Genomic DNA, 25,118 nt, shown 5'->3' with positions numbered 1-25,118 from the left:
TAAAAACAGGATAAGACATACATTTCTGATGATGGTACTAGTTTTCCACCAAACCACAGTAGTTTTGATATTCCCAGAAAGGCTTTCTGGCAAAGAATTATCTTGTACCACATGCAGAATCACAGCTGGAAGAGTACGGTATCTGGGAATATGCCAGCAATTACCTTCCTGCCATTAGCAGAGTGTGACTTCAACTTTGATAAAATTGCAATTCGTATTTTCAGATAAGGCAACTTCTGTCTTCCATTATTTCCGTGTCGCTTTTTCTAACCATATATTCTTTTACATCACACATTTCTTCTCCCTTATTTCATCTTATTACTTTATGTATGGTTTTTGGTTTTGATTTTCATTCTACATTAAAAAAACACCATGAGGCAGTTTGGATGCACCATTCGCATGCACCCACTAGAGAAACTATCTGGAAATGCTTCTCATAATTCACCTACAAGCTCATCCCGGTTCAAGAAATACTCTTCCTTTTAAGTAATAATTCACACTGAACCTCTGTCTAGCACTCAACAATTTAAACATCACCCATGGAGAACAGGGCTCTGATCATTGCTGCTCTGCCAGCTCTGAAACCCTTCCCTTCCTACCAATTTCCAGCCCTTCGAAGCATGGTGTAAGATGAGTCATTTCACGACTTTTTGCTGAGATGGCTTGGGCCACCGCATTTTAGGTCACTGAGCACAGTGTAATTGATTGGGATCCATTTCTGTTCAATAGCCTTTATTTTCCTTGACTCCAGAGACTAGGAAACAGCTGAATTCTGTACATCTGGGATTAAATACCAACGACAGATTTAAAGACACCGGTGGAAACTGAACTTTAGAAGAAAGAATGGTGTTAGAAGGTTGCAGGTGTCTGATGGCTGTGGCCGCAACCAACCTGCTGGCTTGGGAGTGACTTCAGAGCTGTGGAAACCATACCTAATATTTAATGAAGCGTGATTTCTCACTTCTTTAAGGCTTTCCCAACCCCTGGGCAGTACCTGTTCAGTGCATACAGTTTCTTAAACCTGCTATAAAAGAACTGAAGCAAATATAAAGAAACTGAGTTTCTGGAAACTAATTGGGAAGATTCCAGCTCTCAGAAGTTAAAAGAGCATAAATTTACCATGCCTACATCTGGCAAATGTTTTCCTCAAGTGCCAGGGAAGCGGAAAATCTGCTTATGCCCTATTCATCCGAGAGACTGCTCAAGAGGTCAGTCTTGATGGAATGACACCCTCGAAACACTATCACTAGATTAGTTTCCTTGATAGACATCCACTTTCTCCAAAATCCTCCATTTCTTGTTTCAAAATAGAATCTGTCTCTCTTTCTCTCTCTCTCTCTCTCTCTCTCTCTCCCCTCCATCCCCTCTCTCATTTTATTCACCGTCAGCCTTCAGATAGCCTCTAAATTCCTGTGCTTTTGCTATCATTCCTTCTCTTGGAGCCGCGTGAACGGCTAAAGGCAGGAGGAAGAAAAGCAAAAAAGGGGACGGAGATGATGATGGATACCTCCACCCTACCAGCAGGACTATTCTTTCCTGTTTGAAAGGATTCAACTCGGCATTCTTTGAGTTCTTGAATTCCTACAACGATTTTTACCAAGCAGTTTGCAGCAGAGGACAGCTGTCTTTCACAGACCTAGACCAGAGGAGGACTGGGCCTGCACTGCATGCCCCTTGCTGCCTGAGCTGCTGCGTTTCCACCCAAGCCACGCCGCCGCACGCCTGGTGCTGCTGTGGATGTTCACACCGTGATGAGCCTCACCTGGGCATCGTGGGTCTTGGCCTCTGTTGGGTTCCCCTAAACCAGGCCCAGAAGAGGGCAGAAAGATCAAAAAGCTCCAGCAATATGTCCCTGGATGTACTGTAGCTGCCCCACGTCTGGAGCACAATGGAAGTGAGAATCAGACCCCGTGATGCTCCTCACCCTCGGCATCATCCAAGCGTCACCCCGAGCCACGCGAGCCGAGCGACAGAGACTGCGACAAACTTCTTCCCAGTAACTGACAGCACACGTTCATAAAACACAGAGATCAAGGAACTTCAAGATTCATTTTACTTTATCTTTTCGAGTTCTCATCTTTTCTTTATCTATATCTTCCCACGGAGAGTATTTATTAATCATTTTTTTTTTTCCTTCTGAATTTTTATAGCAGTGAAATTGCAGTCAGCAGTTTACTAGTGCTGGCTGCCTATTTGACATGACAATTATATCTCTGCCATAATTCCTCTGAGCCATTTTAATGGATCTATTTGTTTCATCTCAGTGTTCTTAATTTCCTGAATATGTTCAAGTCAAAAAATCGCAGATGTGCTTGCTATCAGCGCGATTGCCTGCAACACACGCTGAATGCATTAGGAACGCCAAGCCAGGGCGTAAAAGAAAAACATTACATCACAGAGATAACATTTGTCACCTCCCGTTGGGCTCCGGCAAGGAACAGGGGGGAAAATAAAAACAACACTGCTTAGGATATCTTATCTGGACCAAGGCGAAAAACCCAACAACTTTCCATGTCGCTGTCTAGAGCGAAGATTGCTTGCAGATGCTCGGGCTGTTATCCTGCTCCACATCTGAGCAAGTGTTCCTGAATGCGATTCAGAAAGGCAGGGGGAAGGGAAAACCCGCCTCCGTTTTTCTTGTAGCAGAATGACAGGCTGCCGGCTGGACACACGCCTGGCAGATGGCATTTCAAAGAGTTTTCATGAACCATCTGGGATGTGTACAATGATTACAAACCACACTTACAACAAAGCCAGAAGGGCTGCTTCGCGAGAGGGGTGGGGGGAGAGGGCGGGCGGAAAGAAAGCCTGGAAGAAAAGACAACCAAGGGGTGCGTAACCCAACTCGGGGACTTTTCCCAGGAACGGGACGCTGGGAATAACCAGCACCATCCATCCCGAGCTCTTCTGCAGCCCCAAACAACCCTGCTGCTGCCCAGCACCGTCGCAGGCTGCAAGCTGCCGTCAGAGCTTTCTGCTGATAAACTCAGAATTGTAATTAAGTCTCTCGTTATTAATGTGATTTAATTATGTGCAAAGCATTGAGTGTGTCCGCCCTCCCCCCGTTAAATTGCATTTCAGCGTCCTTACTACAGGTTGGTCATCGCTGAAGAAGAGGGCTACGGAGGTGGCTGTGTATTTTATCGGAGCTAATAGCAGATCAGAGCACTGCTAATGACAGGATTAATTGAGCGCAATGAGTGCTGCAGACAGCCCAAACAAGAGTTAGGTACTCCATTAGGAAAGGAGAGCCAATCATATCTAAATACGTTAACCTGCCTGCCATGTTTGCACTGAAATATTAAGTGGCATCAAATCTTATTGCCATTAGGTAGCAATTTAGCTAATTAATTTGAGTTATGTCCCACTGCGTGACTAGCTCAGAATTGCTAATGCTACAACACGAAGAAACCGAAGGAGAAACCGAGTGGTTACTGACTCCTTCTGTACATTTAATGATTCATAAACTTTCACAATTTGGCTAAAATGTCCCACAACATATAAAAGTTGGTATAAAAATGAATGCAGAGTGGAACTGCTCAAATCTTCTACGAAATATGGCTGTTGGTTAGCATTGCGGGTCTCACCTTCTCTCTGGCTCTGGGGAGGTAAAACTGCATTTGGGTGGCCCTGATGGGAGGTGAAATATCTGCCGATCTGTTGCTTTGGTTGTCACGCTCAAGCTGGTGGCATCCTAGATGATCCATGCACCATTAATGGCCAGGGCACAGAAAAGGGATCTCCTCTTGGGCTGGAGACCACACCTGAGAAAGTGCTCACAGACACAGGTGAGCTTGCCCGAGGAGAGCCCCGTGCTGCACTAAATTAATTAAATTAAAGCTTCTCATCCATGCCCAGAGTAACCGGACTACGGCTCAGATGTACTGATGACAATCAACTATTACTCTGAATAATTTAAGTGCCCATTTAAAAGACAAATAGCTACTGTTATTATGTTGCCTATCAACCATGCTGACAATTACCCAACATGAGCCTCAATTATAGCATGGCCAGATTGTTAATATGTGATTCAGGGGCTGTTTAGCTCCTTATCAATCTACCATGGCCTCATGTTAAGCTGTTAATAGCCACTGATGCCCTGCTGCTAAATTAATCAGAATCTTGCTTATTGTAACCTAAAAATAAGACTTCAAAGAGGCCACAGTCACTTCAGTTTTCTCCTTAAAAAAAAAAAAAGAGGAAAAAATTTTTGAGCAGTAATTCTGTAACCACGCATCCAAACAGCCTCTAGCGTGTTATTGAGAAGTTAACTTCTCCAGGGCAGAGCACCTACATCTCCCCATTGCATTTCTGCAAGCTCCTTACCAATCCCACTGCCTGGCAGTGATATAATGGTGAGCCTCCAAAACACAGCTCAGCAGACCACAAGTCATTTTACTTCTCGCCTCCACTGTCCAGATTCTCTTAAAATGACAAAATGTGGGAGTTTTACACTGAGGGTACTGATGTGGCTGCTACAGGCGTATTTTCTATTAGCCCCAGCCAGTGGTGGTACCACAGGTGAGGGAAGTGCAGTAGGGAAGGTTTCGGTGCACGGTGTGCAGGGATGTCACCGACTCACAGAGCTGCAGGGCTGAGCGCTGCTGCGGGGGTTTGCCAACAGGCTGCCTGCAGGCGGGCTAGAAGGAAGGATGCTGCTCTTGCTGTTGCTCTTGCAGGCTGATATTTCTGTTCATTCAGCAAGCGATTCCTCTCCTTGCCTACCTCGAAAAAATCTTCAGCTGCTGAGGAAGAAACACGCTAGGAAAAAAGCCCCTCTGTGCTCTGCGCAGTGCTCAGAGGTCACCTTCTTCCCTCGTGTCACGAAATAATTTGGAAAGCCTGCTCCGGCTCTCCTGCATCTGTCACCTCCAGTGCCAGATAACTGGAAGGCAGGGCAAACTCCACAGATCTGCTGATGGCAAGCGGAGGAGGGAAGAGACAGACAAAACCTGGTCTGCCTCCAGAAGAAGCAACCTGATTAGCGGCTGGGCTGAAGGCAGAACTTATCTGCAACACCGCGTTAGAAATGGCCTTATCTACATTAACAAAAAATGAAGCGTAACCTGTCTGTAAGCAAACGCTGTACACAGAGCTGCTTCATGCTATAGATTCCAGGGGTTATCCAAACTAAGCCTGCTGACGTTATTTTCTAACAGCAGCAGAAGGAACTGTGTTTGGACACAGGTACGTTGTCCATTATTCAGGTGCCTGTCCCCATTTACCTAGGGTAAGGGGTGCAATTTATAGTTGCAATTCCAGAAAACATGTAAATTTTAGAAAGCCTTAGTCTGTTACAAATCAAAGATGCTCAATTTAGAAACACAATTTTCTCTGGAAACTCCAAACTCAAGAAACCCATTCTGGGATTTTAAATGTTGTCTGTCCCTTCTCCAGCCATCGTCTCGATACCTGTGAGCCACACAAACGTGACAAGCATCCCAAGCGTCTTGGTGGTGAAGTAGAAATTCAGTCCAAAGGAGAACGTGCTCTGTCACTAGACATTAATTCCCAGCTTTGTTAATGATGCATGTGCAGGAACAGATGCTGATTGACTCTTCCTGGCCACACAGACGACTGCAGTACTACAAGCAAAATTTCTGTCAGCACAGTCTGCAGCAATGACTGATTAAACCCAGAAAGCAGCTGACCAAGACAAAGCTATCTTTCTAGAGAGACATTTCAGAGAGAAATGAATTTCTTGCCTACAGTTTACATTTTTTGTCTATAAGGAAGATGGAAGGGATTTGTCCAAAGAGCTCGCTATCTCCTCCTGCTCCCACCAGCCTCTCCAGCAACTCTCCTGGGGCAAAGCTGGATCCCTCAGCCTGGGGGGATCCCCTCTTGCTCAAAGGACCGTGCTGTGCACACACCAAGCAATGAGGCTGACCCTTGGCACACGTAAAAGCTGCTCTCCCTCTTTCTGAGGCACTGCTGCATCTCTCAGCTCCTTTCTGAGGAAGAAGCACCGCCGGCCTGGAGCCTCCCTGGAGAAATGATTCAGCCAAGCCGCGCTGCAACGGCTCGGGGTTTGCACACCCTCAAGGCAGCACGTTATTTTTGTCCCTTCTAAATCTATTCTTGGTATTCCTGCGGCCCTCACTGCCACTGAATGAGAACACTGATAATCTTCAACACATTTATATCTGTAGTGTTTGGAGGTAGGGAAAGCAGGTTTTTCTTCCCTGTCTTATAGCACCAGGATGAAAGATGAGCCAGACCCAGGCTCTCAAAGGACTTCAGGAGCCTAATTCCAGAGAAATCAATGGGGTTTAGGAAACCTTACATATCAGGGCCTAACAGATTAAAAGACAAAAATAACTTGCTGCTGCTTTGGGGCTCTGCAAGCTTGTGAATGTGCAGTGAAACACCGTGCCGTGGCTACGCAAAGCCAATTCGAATACGGGGTTTTGTTCTGGACCACAATATCAATTCCAAGAAACTGATCATTATTCAATGACCACAAGATGTAAAGGTTCAAAAACTGCCACAATTCCCAAGAAAGCCACTTAAACAGGTCTTTTTCTAAGGATCTTTAAAAAAAAAAAAAAAAAAAAGGTATTCTGGCAGCGAATAAAACATAAGGAATGAATGTTCTCATGTTCGCAGCAGCAGCAGCTCGCCTTCTGGATCCCTCTCTTTGAGCGATTGCTGTTACCTCAGACACCTGCAGCCGAATCCCTCTCATTTCCCACAAGATGGGACACCCACCAAGAAGATTAAACTTCGTGAACTAATGAGTTTGCCATTAATCCTGTGCTCATTGAGTCCAACAGCATGACACCCACTAATTTAAATTGCGAGCGCCTGATGAAAAAGCAAACGATGTACCTACGCGGTGAGAGGACCTCAGATGTAACTAGGCACTGTTTTATTCTAATATATGGATTAGTGTAATAAAGTGTAATTTTATAAATCAATAAAGCTGTAGTAATGAGATTGCACTGCAATGTTCTGCTTTTAAAAACTGGCAAAGAAATGAATGAAAATTGCCATTGGTGTAAGCGTGTGTGTGTGACTTGTGGGAAGTGAAATCAGCTGAAAGTAAATTAGCAGTGCGATTATATGTTTGCATTTATATTCACGTTCTCTCATATATACATTTCTAGAAGTCTAGATAATGCTACAACCGTGTCTCACACCATTACTTCAAAAGGTCCACCTTTACTGTCTGTAAGAAGTGTTGCCATACTTCCTGCAGCAGGAGAGATTTTGACTACTGCGTCCAGCCGTGCACATCTGTACTAAACACAATGAACCAAAGGTGTTGGGGTGGGTGCTCTCTGCCACCAGCTGCTCAAAATGACTTTGAAGTCACAGGACGTGTGGGATGCAGGGTAGTTCCCATGAAAACAGCACTTTTAAACAAATACCTCATTGGGTTATTCACACTTCCCCACTGTAAGAAGTCATGTATCTGAAAGCACAACCTCTCTCGTAGGAGTTATCATTTTTTCTCATGGCCATTTGCAAAGCTATCCGATTTCTACGAATTGCCAAACAGGAGGTGTTGCCCAGGCTGAGAATTTTGTGAGCCAAGGAGTATTGCCTTTTTTATTTAAAACCTGGATACTAAGGAAATTTAATCTCCCCCAAACAAGGTAACCTATTCTCTATTTTACTCCAAGGTTTCAGTGTCCTGTGGACAGATACTGGAATTATGCTCACGCTAAATTGGGTATCCGACACAGACCAAACACCTGCAGTACTTCAATTCTGTTTATATCCAAGAACAATATTTACTCTTGACACCTATATACATATGTGCAGATATATCCATGAAAAGACATTCTGCACTTTAGAGCCACAGCAATAGATTATTTGATGTCCATTTGCTCAGCTGCTTCACCAAAGATTGCTTTCCTCCCTGGCTGTTTGTCTTCTGAGGCCGTTTGTGCTGCTGAGATAAGTACAACACAATGTGGGACAGCCCTGCTTGGGTGTGATAGAAAACTCTTTTTGTTGCCCTTAATTGCCCTTCTAGCAGACCTTCAATTTGCATTTAAAAGTCTTAATAAAACAGCTCACCTAACAGCATGTGCCTATAACTAGATCAGTTCATTAGTCTAATCTTTAGAAATTCCACCATAGAAAGAGAGAGTTCTATAAAACCAACACGTTTATCTCTGAGATGCTGCCTGATGTTTGTTTCTGTGACCAAATCTTCTCTGACCATGAAAGAGAGAGCATCCATCACACTTCCACAGGACATCAATATAGTTATTTAAAGCAGTCTTTTCCCTGAACAGCAGACACTGGAGATACCGTCACCACGGTGTATGTTTTCCCCTAGCCCAGAGCTGCGAAACGCTTTGAACCTAATGGACTTCCAACCGTGATAACCTCATCACACTCTTACAAAGTCACAAGTCTCCTGTGGCCCTTCGATTTTTGGCAAGACAGAAGTCTGCCCACGTACCAACCCTGGGCTAAGACAGGTCTTGTTCCCAGATAAATCCTCTCCAAGCCTTGCTTGGTGGTATTCCAGCTTCGTATTCATTACTGACCAAAAAATGCAAATGCATCAGATATAGCAAGAAGTATGCAGATTATAGAAACATGCAGTTATAGAGCCATATGGATGCACTTACTGTGAAATGCAAGGGAAGGACTAGAACAGACAGCAAATCCACCCAGCAATATGCCCATTTAGGCACTATTCCCTATAGATTCTGTCCCTTAATTCTACCTGTTCTTAACTGCTACCAATTTTTCTCTCTCTCTCTCTTTTTTTTTTCCCCCAGTAGCTCTGTATGCCTAGCACGCTTTGGTTTTCCATGATTGCTAACGCTTTAGCTGGCTGAATAGATTCTTCTGGTTTGCTTTCTGTAACGTTGTGATTAGGTGACTGCTCAGGATGCTGAAAAAATGCCAAATGTTCAGGAGTTGATTGGTGTTTGAGTTTAGGATTCATCCCCATTGATAATTGGAAGCATTAGAACATGAAAGAAAACAAATACATTAATTCTAATTTTTTCTTACCTCGCTGAAGTAAAAACTGTTGGAATATTTTACTGGGTGCAGTTCCCTTGCTGTAAGTTCTACACTACCAGTTCTAACACAGCAAAAACTTATTAGTCCTTACAGCTTTGTAAGAGCAATAAAATACTAGAGCAAACCCAAGTTACAACACATATTCCTCATGTTTAATTAAAGCATTCCCCAATCCAGGAAGCCTGCTGGTAAGTCAGCACACACCTCTGCGGTCTGAAGCTATCTGTCACACCACTGATAACACACGCAGCCTTCTCCATTTGTGTGCTTCGGGTGAGGTTTTTTGTTGTTGCTGTTGTTTCGGTTGTACACAAATAATGAAAACCTCGCCTCCCAAACCTGTCATCACCTCGGAATTTCACAGGATGTGTACCCACGGAGTGTTTTACAGCGCCTTTCTGAAGCCAAGCACCACCCTTACAAAATCCTCCAGTGCTCAGACTGGGGACAATGACACAGTGTTTGGCTTAAATGGTCTTTGCTTCATTTCATCTGATTACTTCTAGTTATACCTTCTCTCTGTTAAATGTCCCTGCGTAGGCATTTAGAGCTCTGCCTTCACACAAAACAATCAGTCCATCACATTACACGCTTTGCCATTTTATTAGCTTCTCGCAAGTCATTTTCTACAAGTGGCCCCATTTTAAATGCCATTTTAAGCCCGCTTGCCATTTTCCCAATGCCCTTCTGGTACGGACTGCCCAACAGACAATGCAAGACAGCACACAGAGCTGTAACACCAGCTGCTCCCACCTTCACCGCAGTAATTCCAGAGTATCTGAAGGTCCCCACTGTCACTGGTTTGGATCCAACATAAATAAGCTGCACGCAACAATTATCCTCGTGCAACTGTTTGGCAGCCCAAACAAAATGAGCTGTTCCTTGTCCCGCGTCCAATTCCCAACAAACAGAAGCACCACCAGCTTTTAGCTCATACCTGTGTCAGGTTCACGCAGAGAATAAAGAAAAAAAACACAATTAAACCACGATTACTTTTTCAGCTTAGACACGGTCAGTGGAGGACACTGTGATCAGGGGTGCTGAGAAAACAGTCGGCCCAGAAATTTGCTTTCTCGCAGTACTAGATCAGCCAACTCCTGCAAAATGAATGTCTGGAAATACACAATCAGATCTCGGCTTTAGAAAAACTCTATAATGAGATTCTCTCCAAAGTCCCGATGTGTTACTTGATTTAGAGGACAGTCGGGTGATTATCAGAGACAGAATGCTTTTCTTCAGCACAAGGATGTCATATAGCAGATAAGACTGTATCAAAAAATAAAGTTTAAACCCAAACTCCAGCACTTACATTCAAAGCGTGAGGCATTTATCCTGTGACAAGCGCGTTGAGTCCTTCAGATGACTGATGCAGGTGACACCACTCTGCCAGATGGATGCTGGCACAAAACCCTCCTGGCACTCGCTGCAAATCACCTGCTTAGCTTAAAGCACACAGGTGCACGCAACAGCTTCAAGGCTAATTTCCATGCCTCGTGTTAAAGATGTGCTCAAGTTTTTGCAGGATAGAGGCAATAAATGTTCTGAGGATCTAAAAAATGTTTCTCTCGCCCTGCCAAGGAAGCGTTGTAGTAAAGCAAAAGAGCACCTGGAGATGAATCCCGGATACCCCTGCAACTGCAGGGTGAGGGGGAGCAGAGCCCAGTGGATGTGACAGATTCATTGCTGGCATTTTAAATATTTTAAATACCAACAAAATAGCCCCCTAATATCCACCGCAAAATCTGAGCAACTCCCACTTGTCGATATATTCAGAATTCCTTCTGCAAGCTTGGAAGACTGAAACTGCGCCCATTTTTTGGATGGGTTACGGAGCCACGCAGCGACTGTGCTGGCAGCCCCAGCTCTGAGCTGACGGGGAAGCAGAAGAGCAGCAGGTCACTCGTGCCCCATGACTCTGCGGTTAGCAGGCTTTGTTTGGGGGCTAATGGCATTACGTGCTCCGTGATGCTGATCTGTTGAGATAAAAGTGACAGCCTTCGGTGACGGCTTCATCAGAGGGAACTGCTGACTCAATATTTAGGCGTAGCAGCAAGAGCTGTTTATGTGCATACATTGAAAAACAACAGATGACTTGTAGAGCAAAACACATGGGCAACATTCTCTCTCTCGAGGCAATACAAAAGAGCCAAAGTAGCTAAAGCACATTTCCACAGTGACTGTGCAGTAAAGTAAATTAGAGCTCTATATAGCCATCATCCATTATCCCATATATTTTTAGCAACGCTAAGATGAATAACTGCAAGGAGCCAATGAAACCGCATTACAAAGAAATATACGTCCTTTTGATAAACTGCCACTCCTTCCTCTCAGGTCACTTCACAACTCAACAGAAGATTAAAGTTTGAAACATCCACTATAGCATTTTTCCTACTGCTATTGCCATTTGTTTAGGTTATGCTTCACAATTTTTAGATGAACGAATTACATTCATTATCATTTCTCTCTCCAACTGTTAAGCCAAATTAAGCTACTTCCAGAGGCTAAGGAGAAAGTGCAATTATTAATGCTTCCAAACATCCATTTTGGGGCAAAAAAACGTGGTGAGGGGAAAACTGCTAAGATTTGAAAAAACATTATTTGTCTATCACACAAACACTACACTCTCCCCTTATTGCTGTAGCTGTCTCACCTATAAGAACGTCACTTGAGATAGGTCAAGACTGTAAGCAAGCGTATTTGAAAATCACAGCTCTGAGACTTTCGTCAAAATACATTAAAAGTCATTAAAACTTGTGCTTCCTTGGAGTCAACTCTACGTGGTTAGCACTGCAGGACCAGGAGGAACTTCATCTCTCCTCCAACCCTCTCGGTTCTTCCCAGGCCTCCATCAGAGCCTACGCAGCTGTGATTCAGAGAGCTGAAGCTGATTTCCTGAATCATTTTGCTCAATGGGAATCTCATTTATTATTGAAAATAACAGAAACTTGACCTTCCCTGGAGACTTTTACAGAAGTTCAGACCAAAGGTGAATTTGTCCAACCTGCATAATGCAAGTCAATTCCTCCCTGGGTGAAGCAGCATTCAAAGTGAACGAGGCTGGCAGAATTGAACCTTTTGTGCATAATTAATGTAACCATCGATCAGAGAAAGCTTAGATTCAGAATTTTTCTGCGAGATAAATGCACAAGGATGAACTACACTTTTAAAGAGTTTAACTTAGAGAAAGTGTCTTCGATTAACCATTCTCTTGCTGTTGCAAACTTCAGTGGACGCTTTTCATGGAGCACACGTGGGTTTCATTCAGCAGAAATGGTTGACAGTAAATGATGCCAGTTGTGACTCTCGCTTGTCACAGATCAAGATACAATACCCCTCGAGCACAAATAAGTGATTTCCTGGGCTATTCTCCACTTGGTATGTGTAAGCAATTCCCATTAGTGTCAATGGGAGTTATGCATGCGACCATGAGAAGTCACCAATTAAAGCTCAAGTGCTGAAGATATCTACAGGCTATTTGATGTACTATTTCATGATCTTTAGCTCATACTCCTTATCTTTTGGGGAAACATGGCTACAGGGCTTCCACAATGTGTGAATTTACAAATAATAACGTATTAATCCAGACTGGTATACGTGCTAACCAGGTAGCAATGGTCACATATTTATATAATTGGATTTATAAAACTGCTCATTCTCAGCCAGACAGCACTTGCTGTCCCTCTCCCCAGGCCTAATGATAGTGCAAAGAAAGATAAGCTGTTAGTAAGAAGTCTGTTTTGTAAGATCTGTATTACAGACACAGCTCAGTATTTCAAGGACTGGCTGATGTCTACTTGATGGCATCCTATTTTTTCATGCACCTTTCCCATGCAAAGGACTTCAGATTCTCTGGATGCTATTTAAATATCTAGGTAAAGGCTAGGTTTTCCAAAGCTCTGGACTATTACAAGTCACTTATGGGCAAATTTTCAAAGAGTTCAGCATCACAAAATACAGGCTTGGAGGAAGACTGGCTGCAATAGCAGACAGTTGTGATAACCTCAATACTCCAACGTAGCTATTTCAATTGTTGATACAAAATCCTATAAAACTAGTTTGTCTCTGGGGCTGGGGGAGAGCAGAAGGTAAGGTCACTGCGAAAAAGAAAGGGGCCTCTTTAAGAGACACACATTTATCTTAGGAGCGATGCTTTTTTCTGATTTTCTAACTTTCAGGGCAACACCAGCCCTTCTTTCCATCATGAAAAAGACAAGTTTTGAAGTAAACGGATGGTCCACCGACAGCACAAACCAGCAGTGTTAAGGTACCATTAGTAGAGAACTCCTGCTGGCAACTACAATTGGCCCTAATGGCCAGGCTCTTGGAAACCACGAAGGACAGAAAGCCGACCCTCCCATCACACCTTTCAGGGATGATGCCTGGGCAGAGCAACTCTTGCCATGAGGTACAGGAATGGACTAAATGACGTCCTTCAAGGTCTCCTCTCTTTCTGCAAATCACAAGAGCTGGCCACACTGGAATCACGTACTAAAAATTCCAGGAGGGAGGCAGAGTTGTTCTAAGTTACACGTGTGTCAGAGTTGTAGTAAAGTGTGCTGCTAGAACAGGATTATTATTATATATTTTTTAAATGTATCCAAGCCAACTCATTCATCTGTTTATAGAGTACCTCTCTTAAATGGAGTTTTTACAAAGGGTACATCTACATTGCAGTCACTCGAGGACAAAGCTCAGCAGCCAAGTATTTATGGATTTCTTAGGGCAGGTGCTGCAGCTTGCCAAGGGCAGGAGGCTGTGCAACTGGATTATGAGCAACGCACCTTCATATCCAGCCAGGGATCTTTACACACTTCTGATCACCACTTAACAGTGCAGACAGACCACACGCTCCCCTCCACGTGCAGGCTTATACGGATTCACGTTGCAGATCAAAGGTTTAAGAGTTCAGGAGATGCTGAGTTTCCACACGGGTGAGCTTGATGCCGCGTGCTCAGGCTGCTCCCTGCTCCCTCCCCATCCCCTCCTCACCTCCATGTGCCCCTTCCCTCCTGGTCCTTAGACACCTCGTGGCCTCCCATCTCTGGCTCATCCTTGCATCACTTCAGGCAGCACAGCCTGGCAGCCCTCGGTAGTTGCATTTGGATTTAAACAATACCAACTAATTTTAAATGATGTTCTGTATAACCTTGGAAACAGCTGTGCGTGATGATCGTGGTCCAGGCACATAAATGCTTTTAAATGACGATGGAAAAAGCTTGTTTAGAGAAACAGAAATGCATTAAATGAAATGAACTGCCTGTGCTGTTCAGCTCTGAGCGTTGTGCAGAGCTGTAGTTTTTTGGCCCAGCACATCAGGAGCTTTTACTGGAGGGGTTCATTATATTTCTTTTCACAGCAGTTCAAGGAATGCCCCCTTCCCTCCCACATCAAGTCCCCCCAGTGAAAGCACAGGTGCTAAGATCTGAAACTTTTCCAAATGGGCCTTCGATTAAAATCTCCTGGAAGGAAAATGTTCAAGTTGCCCATCTTCAACTTGTCTTTGGTCTCAGCATTTGCTGCCCTCTTGAACAGAAACAGGTGGGATCAGAAGGAAAAACTTCTGCTTTTTGTATCACTCCAATTATGCCAGCCCTGCCCCCATCATACACTGATATTTCTGGAGCATGTTAGGTGTTAAACATCAAATTCTCCCTTCCTTGGCCTCTTCCCCCTCTGTGCAAAGGCTGAACAACCTCCTCGAGTGTCTCCTGGAGACTGGAAATGCACCTTAGCAGAACGTGTGGTGGTCTGCAGGTGGGACCACAATTTAGTTAGGAGAGCAGAGGGAAACTCCAGGGCTAGGCCATCCCTTCTGGGAGAAGAGAGCCAGCTCACCAAGAGCCTTCTAGGCTATATTTTCAACTCCCCTTCACTGCAGACCCTCCCTGACTTCCCACACCTCCACCTGCTCCACATTATGGTTTGGTGAAAGACGAAGTTGTGCAATATGATTAAGGGCTATTTTATGGGGTTTTCTCATTTTCTACAGCCCAGGCTCAGCAGCAGAGTTTGTCACGGGACATCAGAGCATTACACACCTGTCATCACCTCCTAGGTTTTTAAGAAGGTCTCACATGGACAGCCTCCTGCCCTTGCTTCTCTCTTCATGCATCTCCCAAAGGGAAGACAAATGGATAATACTCAATTACCCTGCTCTGCATGTTTCACCTCTCTTCAGCTCAGTGAAAATAAGCAGGACTTTACTGCACGAGCCTAGGTCCCCACAAACACACAAATAAGGCTCAGTGGCGTGAGACAGGAAAGCATTACCCCTCTGAAGCTCTGCTGACACACGGATCTGGGCTTCATTATCACCTCCGGAGTTCAGAGCACTGCTTGCTATAATTAGAAACGTGCCAAAACTCGGGCAGAGCATTGCAGCCGTCACTGGTCACTCTGCTGAGATGAGCCTGATAACCAGCAGACCAGGAGTCCTTAAAGAGAGACTGAGTCCCTCCCTCTCCTCCTGTTTGAAAAACACCACACTGAATGTTTTAAAGACCATCGGGTCGGTTCACACTGCTGAGACCCCAGGGGCCTTGGCAAATGCCAAGCTACTGCTCATAATTCATGTCATAAATGGGGCTGGGGGTAGCAGGAGGGGGAGGAGAGACTGGGCAGCGAGAAAAATGCCACTGGAAACTTCAGGAAAAAAACGCCATGAAAAGCTGACCTTTGCAAAACAGACTGGCATGCCAAGTACCATTTTCATAACTGATTAAATATATATAAAAGATTGTATACAACCGTATTATTAGATTGTTAAATATGTATACTCAAATGTCTCCCGGAGTAGAATAGCTCTGCAGGAGCCATTCCTCACCCTTAGTAAATATTCAGGACGTTTTGGCATATTTGCTACATTTTTAAAACTGGAATCCTCATCTATTTTTTCCATTTGTTACACAAATCTGCAAATACTGTTGGGTCTGTGCACTACTGATCTTTCCACAGCCATTCTCGTCACTAACTTCAGATGCTTAATACTTTAGTAAAACTGTAATTGGCCACTGTTCATTACGAGCTTTCTAAACAGGAGAGAAATGTTTATTGCTTTAGGACCAAGTCCCGCGGCGTGGTGCACACCACCCGGTCTGACAGCGAGCAAGGTTCAAGCTCAACAACGTGTTTAACCAACTCACATCCCAAAGAGGAATTTTTTGGTCTGGGTTTCCATAACCATTTAAGGGCTGATTGCACTCACCTTATTTCTCACCACTGGAGCAGCCGTACCGCTAAAGTGAGTTTTTATATTCCACATTTCAAGGTACCGAAAGTAGGGGGCTCTAACTGAAATGCTGACATTATCCAGCTATGGTGGTGCAACCTCTCCACCATAATTACGTGCTGTTGGAGATAATAAGGGCTGCTGATTCAGGAGGAATATCTGATTGGGCAGGAAAATGGAGAAGTGTTGGATAATCTATTTCCTGAGTGGCAACAGCAGGCCTAAAGAGCATAAGCAGAGGAACAGAGTTGGTAAGGAAACGACAACAAAGTCCAATCACGAATCCTTAGAGATGCTCTTACTCCTTTTATTGTTCATGTGATTGCAAGAGACCTAAAGGACTCATTCAGGACCTGTGTTAAAAGGACATCACCAAGTTCCCTGCGCGGATGGCAGGGGAAGGTTTGATTATGTGGCTGAGACGCTGGCTGCCCAGGTGAGAGAGCAGAGAGCACTGATTTTCAAAAGAACTGCGTTCCTCCCAGCCCTCTTAAAAATCAAATGCCTTCAAAGTATCTCAAATTCAGCACCGAAAATGAAGGCACACAGAAAAGACTCACAACATGCATGCAATGCTACTTTTAAAACTGTCTCAATAACCAGCAAAAATTGCCTTGAAATTACTGATATTATAAGGAAAAAAAAGCCTAATAAAACCGATAAAACTGTTTCAACTGGTTATTTTTTGTTTAAAGAGGGATGGGTAGGCTCTTTCTCTCCTTCCTCTTCTTTGTACCTTGGCCTTGGGGGTGGGGTGGGGAAGGGAAGAAGACTTTTGGTGAAAACTGTTCAGCGATTTTTATGTATTCCCATACATCTTCTTTTACCAGAGCTCCTTCTAACTACCTACACACCGAATTTCCCACAAGATGATAAATATCTCTAAAGCAGCTTGCTCGATTGATACAAAAAGTTCCAAATGCCACACTGTGATTGGCTCTAATTACTATTAATAAATGCATAATGAAAGTTGATAAGATTAACAAACCATTCGGAAAATTTCTTACTACATTCACTCTACAGCATGAACTCCAAATTAACAGCAAGGCCAGCTGGCTATTCATAATTCCCAGATTAACAAAATGCAAGCAGCTCGCACAAGGATGAGCTTGGATTTTGCAAAGCAAAATTTATTTTAAATATTTACCTGGGTAAATATTTAGCATAAAAGAAAAAAAAAGGTAAAAGTTTCTGTTTGCCTGGGATGGGGTGTTATGGAAACAGATACAGCGGCTTTGCAACGTTTACCCCAAAAGGAGTGCAGGCACCAAGAGATGGGAGCACATCGCCCTTTCCCACCCAGCGGAACAGATGAGCCCATTGGTACCAGTTTGAACAACCTGGTCCCTATCTCCTTCCATCCGCCCCAAAGCCACCCCAGTCACTCACTGCAGGGGGCCGGGGAGCGAATACACACTTTCTGGTTGGCTTCCCATGTGCCGGATGCTCTAGGGCATTTCCAATTTAATATGTATTTCTTTTTAAAGTTAGTGGGATTGAAATAAATCCATACCGTTTGCCAATTCCCAGCTTATGTAATCAAAGTCAACTGTGCATTCATAAATTCCTCCCTTCTCTGCGAGCTAATCTGACAGTAGTGGGGGGTGGGAAATGTAACGGGGAAAATATTCTCCTGTGGCACTGTCTTGATTTCCCCGGGAAAATAAAATGCCTTCGGTTTATAATGGGCTGGTAATGAAATAAACATTTTGAAATCCATAAAGGAACCTCAATAATAAGGTCTTTAAAAACTGCAGGCGCAGCCAAAGCAAGAAAAAAAAAAAAAAGGCAGAAATATGCCTGAAATTAAGTGGAGACAAATCACCAAGCCACAGACACGGCGAAGCCCAGCAATAGGCTCACCAGGAGAGGAAGGGGAGAGGATCCATTCAGCAGCGTAAGCTCACCCAGCCAGCATCTGCCTCCACCCCACACTAAACAAAACAAAGTCACGGCAGCTCCAGCGGTGGTCACTTACACAGAACACCTAACTGGAGCTAGGTGCACAGGAAGATCGGAGTTTTAAAGCTTTTTGTCTGCTCGGCCGGGCTCCCTGGTTAAATAAAAGTCTGCTGCTCCTCCCGACTGCAAGCCAGGCATTTGCATGGCTTAAAATGGCTGCAGCGGTTCAGGGCTCCTCCAACTTCTTGTAGGCAAGACCGCGGAGCACGGGAGAGGGGTGTCTTTCCTGGCTATACACTATTTTAAATTTAACAAAGCCATTGTAATTAGTCCCCTGAGTACCCCTCCAGTCACAGCTTCAGCTCCCAGCACTTGCTGTATGCTATGCAGTAATTATGCTACCAAGCTGTCAGAGCTTCCTTATCTGCATGCAAATTAGTTCATATGCTATACATCTGCTATAATGACAGTATTAAAACAAGAATTTTATAATGAAGCCGTCCTCTTTACAGCAACACAGCACAATTACTTTATTAACATCCTGCATATCTACGTCTGTAACCGCTCCCAGTCAAGCAGCCAAATTTTCCCTTCCTCCGTGCAGCGACATCACCTCCACCTCTCTCCCCGCGCCTTTCAGCAAACGCAAAGAACAAGGACGGGAATTTCTCAGCTACCTCTGTCTAACACCGCTCCTTCATTGTTCCCGGGGAAGTACCGCACCAAATGCCATTAAGCGCGACTAGGTGAATAAATATTCCCAGAACGCTGCGAAAGGTTAGGAGATGAAACAGTCATAATCAAATCAGCAGCTGCTCGCTCCCAGCCTTGACATCAATCATCGGCTGCTGCCGGCTGCGAGCGCCGCGGCCAAACGGCGGCGGGAGGGGGCCGCATCCCCCCGCCAACACACTGAGCAAAAAGAGGTGCCAAGAGCAGAAGGAAGCACGGGGCGAGCAAAACCTCTAAGCGGGCAACCCCGCAGACCTGGTGCCACCATGGAGGGCTTCTGCCTGGCGAATGCATGCCGGTGCTGGAGGGGAGATTGCAAGGCACCGCTGCCTCTGCCCCTCGCCGCGGTGTGTGGGTGCTCCATGTGCCTGCCGAGCATCCTCGCCTCGCAGAAACATTGGTGTTGGGACACTTCAGTGGGTCACGGACCTCTTCGCCAGCTTGGGTTTTGGAAGAAGTGTGCGGTTCTCTCTCTACAGAGCTTGTTCACAGTGAGTGACCTCAAAGAAATGAAATCGATAGAGGACTTCACTAATTTCCTGGTGGGCATTCCATGGTTCTTCATTACCTTTTGAGCTCAGGTGCTTTTTTTCCCCTTCCCTTTAGCTGTAAGCTATGTGATCAGCCCTAAACCTTCAAATAAATATTTACATGTAATTTTCAAATACTTTATTTTTAGCTCGGTTATTAACCTCCCAGTTTGCATTACCACACACCGCTGGTGCTTTGGGGGAGCTGCTGGGATCACCACTCCAGCCCTCTTGCAGGGGCATACCCTAGACCCAGGCAGCTGCATCTCCAGTGTAATAAGGGGAGGTGATTAATAACAGGGGAATATCAATTTAGGGACACTTCTATAAACTGACATAGATTACTTGCATTTTTGACCAAGTGGTTACTCTTTGTAAGTCTGTTTGGGGATACAACAGTTGTGCTTTGTGGGTATCCTCCCCGAGCAGGAACAGAGGCATGTGAAAGTTGAAAAAAATAATCAACTTTTCCCCTTTTCATGTTCTATTTCCCTAAGCACCAGAAAGGTGTGGGTAGGTCTCAGCCAAAGTTTGAGCACTACTTTGTTCTTCATGCAAATCACCTCTTTCATCAATTATCTTAAAGCCATTTATAAACATGCCGGCCGTTTCAAAGCCAGGAGGAGATAGGTGAGAATTACCATGGACAGCACAAAGATACTCAGATAGGGAACAAACCCAAACGTCCTTTTGAAACCTGTACTTACAGCTTCAGTAAAGCTCTAAGTATTGACACCGCTGTGCATAAAACAACAAACAAAAGAGCCAGGAAAAGGCAGGGAGCAATGCTGCTTTCTCCCCTACAAAAGCAGGTTTTATTTTTGTCAGCATAACCTGTAGTTTGCTGGGTTTCTGTGAGACCAAATATTTGATCAATTTATGAAAGGGATGGTATCATGTGTTTGCCTGAAAGAACGGGGTCACCAGATTTCACGACCCTGGAGTTGATACCAGCACTCAGTTCCCATGAGAGGAGTACCAAATTGCCTTTTTCCTGGGGGAGAATGGGAAACAAAATCAGGATATATCCCCGTCCTCCCACAGCTACTAACAAGACCTTGTGTAGCCTTTGACACCACCCCATGAAATAACACAACACAAGCCGCCTTATTAGCGCTCAGTGTGCTCCTACCCACACGGGCTGCCCTTTCAGAGCAGCCAGTTTTGCAACGAGCAGCTCAGTCTCATCTGCTGGAAATCTCTCCTGCTACTCTTCTGACACCTCTCTCTTACAGCTGTTATTAAGGGTAAGCTCTGATGTCCCTTAGCGTCCATAAAAAAAACCTGTCATTAGCTCCAGTGGGGTTTGGGTCACGTCCTGGCGGTGGCATCCATCTCACCTAGCTTTCAAGATGATGACAAGGCAGGCATAACTCAGCCGAGCTCAAGCTCCAGGCTCCCTGTGCTCTCCAACGCTCATCCAGAGCACCGCTCACCCCATGGTGGGCATCCAGGAGCATCAGTTTCTCCTCATTGGCCTTAAAGGCCTTCTAGAGCTTTAGTCCAGATGTAGACATCTGCAGGCAGGTGAGACAAAGCCCACCTTAGGAGCACCATCACCCAGCATCATCAACCCGGTGTCAGCAGCCCAGCCCCCTCAGAAGCAATGACTTTTTAGGCATGAACCCCTCCTTGCTGCTGTTATGGCTGCAGGCCCCTCTGTAGCTCACCCGACAGTCTCAACTTCTTCATCCTATCCCTGGGCTTGTCCATCCAGTCTCCTCTTCCTCTTCCATCTCTTCTCCTGCATCTCTGCACATTCCTTCAAAGCCTGTAGAGTTTTGCAGTCTTACCAGTACATTCCCCAACAACTCCCTCATCAGAGCCATGAGCCTCTGGCAGCTGAGTTCCCATTGCCTACTGATGTTTTTGTGGCATGAATAAAGAAGGAATACTGCCATCAGCACCGTAATCTGCTGCCAAATAAAAGCACACAGAAATCACCTGCAAGGTGTGCTATTTTAGACGGACTGGTAATGTAGGTCAAGTTTTATTTAAAAAAAATCCTAGCGATGTAATCTGTAATGGAAAAGTTCTCCTCTGGGTTGCATCTGTGTTTATTAAGAAGACTCGTATGAGTTTTGAATCCATGCACTACTGTCTTTCAAAGGAAAATCACATAAGCTTATACGATTCCTGTTCCCTGATAACAGTGCGCCAACTCTACGTTTGCAGCCATACATCTTGAGAGATAGTCGTGACGATGGAAATTATTTTTTTTTTGCACCTTAAAAAGTAAATCTGATGGTGAAAAACCACCCAAGGCATTTGAGAATTAAATCTGGATCACTTCTCGAACCTGTTACACTTCTGGCTGCCCGACTCATTGAGGTGAGTATTGTCCAGGCTCCTCTTATATATAAACTTTCCTGAAGGCCATGGGAGCCAGTCCATGAAGAATTTAACAGTTTTCCTTGCAGCTTTGGCATGTTCTCTCCCTCATGGTAGCAATATTGATCCATCTGGAAAACTGTAGTAGCACAGCCAGACTGCAGAAACACCGCACAACCACCTTGATGTATTGCAATACTACGGTGACCTTGTTTTCAACATACTGTCATATACTTAGCGTGTACATGACCCATATAATAATGTAGGGTTTGGGCTTTTTTTTTTTTCCTTAAACAATTGAGATTGCTATTGCTCCTGAGCAAACTTTAATCATTATAGTATTTTAATTTTGTAATTAAAAAACACAGAAGCCAATCCCAAGCTGGGAGTACGATGGCTGCGCTTCACAAAGGAGAGATCTGACAAGGGATAAAGCAATTTATTCATTCCTCCTTCCCTCACCTAGATATTAAATACTTCACAAAAGACCATCAGCAAGAAACCCAATTTGTAGCCACTAACAACCTTGGCAGTGTCCTCTGTAGCGCAGAACAGCTGTTCAGTTGATGGGCACCTTGTCCCAGCAGGGAAAGGTAGAGCTTTTGCCACTCTAAATGTTTCAGCTTTTTGCTTTTCAAGCTCTTGCTTTGTGCCTAGCTTGCAGGAGAACCCTGGACAGAAATACTGCCACCAAGACCACAAGGACTGGTAACCTGACAAATTGCTCTGTTCTGCCATTTGTCTCATCTTAAAGGTACTTAAATTCAAACAAGCATTTACATTACAAGCAACCTTTGTTGCTTTCGAAAATTTAAGGAAGCAACACGACCTTTGCTGAGACTTTAAGCACTCGGATCCAGCTGCTGCCATTTACACTGACCGTAACCCAGCTGTGCTGCAGCTCCTCACTGCGTGGTCCTCCTTAGACCAACCACTCAAAGCCTGAAGAAATAAATGAGAAAATCCCCTTTCATTCTACCTTTGCACTGAGCTAAATGCATTTCAATGCTCACCTGACTATTCACTTTCTAACTGTAATACCTGCACAAACATTTTACATCCCATCCTGCAGCAGAAGAAGAAAGGACGAGCGCAGCCCCTTCCTCCTGCAAGCTGGGGAACACACGAGCCCACAATCTTTATGTGGTGTGTCTGAAATTTCTGTTCCTGAAACGCTTTCCCAGACTGCTGTTTATCAGCACATTCAGGAAAAGCAAAGTAATGTCAATCTCAAAAGATCAAAAAACACGGTTCTCAAAAACTGGTTTGGGTCTCTGATTTCCAAATTCCTTCAGCTGCTGCAGTGTGTGTGCGATGCTTTGTACTTCTGGCAAAGCAAACAACGTTAAGAAGGGGAATTCTGAAGGGCATCTCACATCCCATCTCTAACCATCCAAAATGGGTATCCTACCTGGTAATGTTCTTTGTAATCTTGCTGGAGAAGAAAAGTAGTGTGCACCTAGAAACCTTTCACAGAAAGCCTGCATAACAAAGTGACGGGTCTTTTCCCCGCACCTAAATGAGAATTTACAAGACACAGGAGGCACAAAGTTTGTCTACAGCCCTGCATCCAAGTAAGACTACCTTTTAGGAATTACACCAGACGAGACTTGTATTCAGTATTTGAAGCTATAAAAGGTCATGCAGATGATGACGGGAAATACACAGCCTGAAATCTGGTTTAATATATTGCAGATCCTGCTTCTTAGTCTTCAGGAAGCTGGATGATTTAGTAGAAATCTGAGGGGCAAAAGTAACAGTTTTGCTGTTGTTTATTACCTTGCACTAAGTGATTAATACAGTGGTTTATTGCCTTAGTTACACAAAAGACTTGTGTGCCAACTCCTCAGGCAGACAGAGAAGCACCACGTTGCTTCACAATTAAAAACACCATGGAAGAGAGCCAAGGGTGAAAGGTAGAGAAAATCCTAATCTCACTCAAGCAGGAGGAATGAAAAAGCAGATATGGCACAGAAATCTTTCTACCTTTCCTTCTGCTGCTTCAGAGATTGCAGACAGCCACACCAAGCTTACTAGGAGTCCAAGCAATGGTGAGAAAACCAAAGCAGAACCTGTTAATGCCTCCTGCCTGAACAGAGGAACCATCACACATGGATGTGAGACATTACAAAGTCAATATACACCTCTCTTACCCATTGCTATTTTATCTTAGGGAATATCCACTAGCAACTTATCCCACCCATCTGCATCTAGCCGTGTTTCCACATCCTCCTGCGTGCCATTCTCTGTGATGCCCTAAAGCCAAAAGACCCCCCTGGATGGTCACTGGCTTGTCAGGGTGCCCAGACCACCAGCTACTGTCCCACAAGTAGTTTCAGAGTCTCCTCCTTCCTGTAGATGTTGTTGGTCACCTTGTGTACAGGTTTTGTGCTCTCTGAGCACCTGCAGCACCAGGCATGGCTCTGGGCTGTAAGCAGTGTGCCCTTCCCAGCCTGCTCCGTGCTCTACCAAGAATGTAAAATAGAGAAAGAGTTATACATGTAAATCCTCCATCCAGTATGCACGAACTGCCTTCTTTGGCTTTAGGTGTAAGCCATACTCAAAGCAACATGCCTGGAAATCACACAGAACGCCGGCTCACTCAGCAGTCGTTGCAAACACGGATAGTCCTTATTGACCAAGCACAGCTGGGGATGCACTGGGCACTCCCAGCAGTGGTCTCTGAAGCCCTCTGCAGACTCGATTCTACAGCGGTGCACAGGGAAAATACAAAGACTCCGGTTTAAATAAAAATAAATGCACTATACCAGACTACAATTTTGCATTGATACAAAAAAATCACTTAAAATACTTTAAAAAAAGTTTTAAAATGACAGCTTTCAAGGTTGATTGCACAGCCCCTGCTCAAGCCTAGATGTGGGCCTCTCAGAGGATAAGTAAAAATTTCCAGGTTCATTTCCTATCAACCTAGGAAACTTGAGATACCCCCCATCTTTGCATCTAGACAAGCTGTGTTTGGTGCAGGACAAATCCACTCCATCCTGTCCTCAGCTCTGGCACATTGAATTTCATAAGGAAGAACGATTCCCAGCTATCTCTGTGACCTATAATATTAAAAATGTCACATAAAAGATTAATTTGTTGGTAGAGAGCAGAAAAGAATCTTCTTTTGCCAGAGACAGATTTTTCCTTTTTAAGCAGATGTCACCAGTTCAAAGTCCATCTGAGATGTTCAGTTCAAACATATATTACAAATTTATCTCAGCTATCACTACCGTATACTTGCTATACAATTCACACACAAACACATATTTCACTCTACATAAGGATATTTAACACAGAGAGGCTGCTCTTCTTCTAAAGCCCAGGATTAATTTATATAATGCACCTTTAAAGTCATTTTTTTTCATGCGCTTGGCTTTGGGTTAATTCCTGTTAAT

General features: G+C 44.4%; 1 protein-coding gene across 31 annotated transcripts in view; it reads right to left on the bottom strand.

Moving 5' to 3' along the window:
• Positions 1-25,118, bottom strand: part of MAGI1 (membrane associated guanylate kinase, WW and PDZ domain containing 1) — a 320,740-nt gene that overhangs the window by 90,811 nt on the left and 204,811 nt on the right. The gene's annotated exons all lie outside the window — the stretch shown is intronic.

The sequence above is a fragment of the Anas platyrhynchos genome, chromosome 13 (genome assembly GCF_047663525.1).
Source record: "Anas platyrhynchos isolate ZD024472 breed Pekin duck chromosome 13, IASCAAS_PekinDuck_T2T, whole genome shotgun sequence".
NCBI classification, from domain to species: domain Eukaryota; kingdom Metazoa; phylum Chordata; class Aves; order Anseriformes; family Anatidae; genus Anas; species Anas platyrhynchos.
This window is presented reverse-complemented; position numbering and strand designations above follow the sequence as displayed.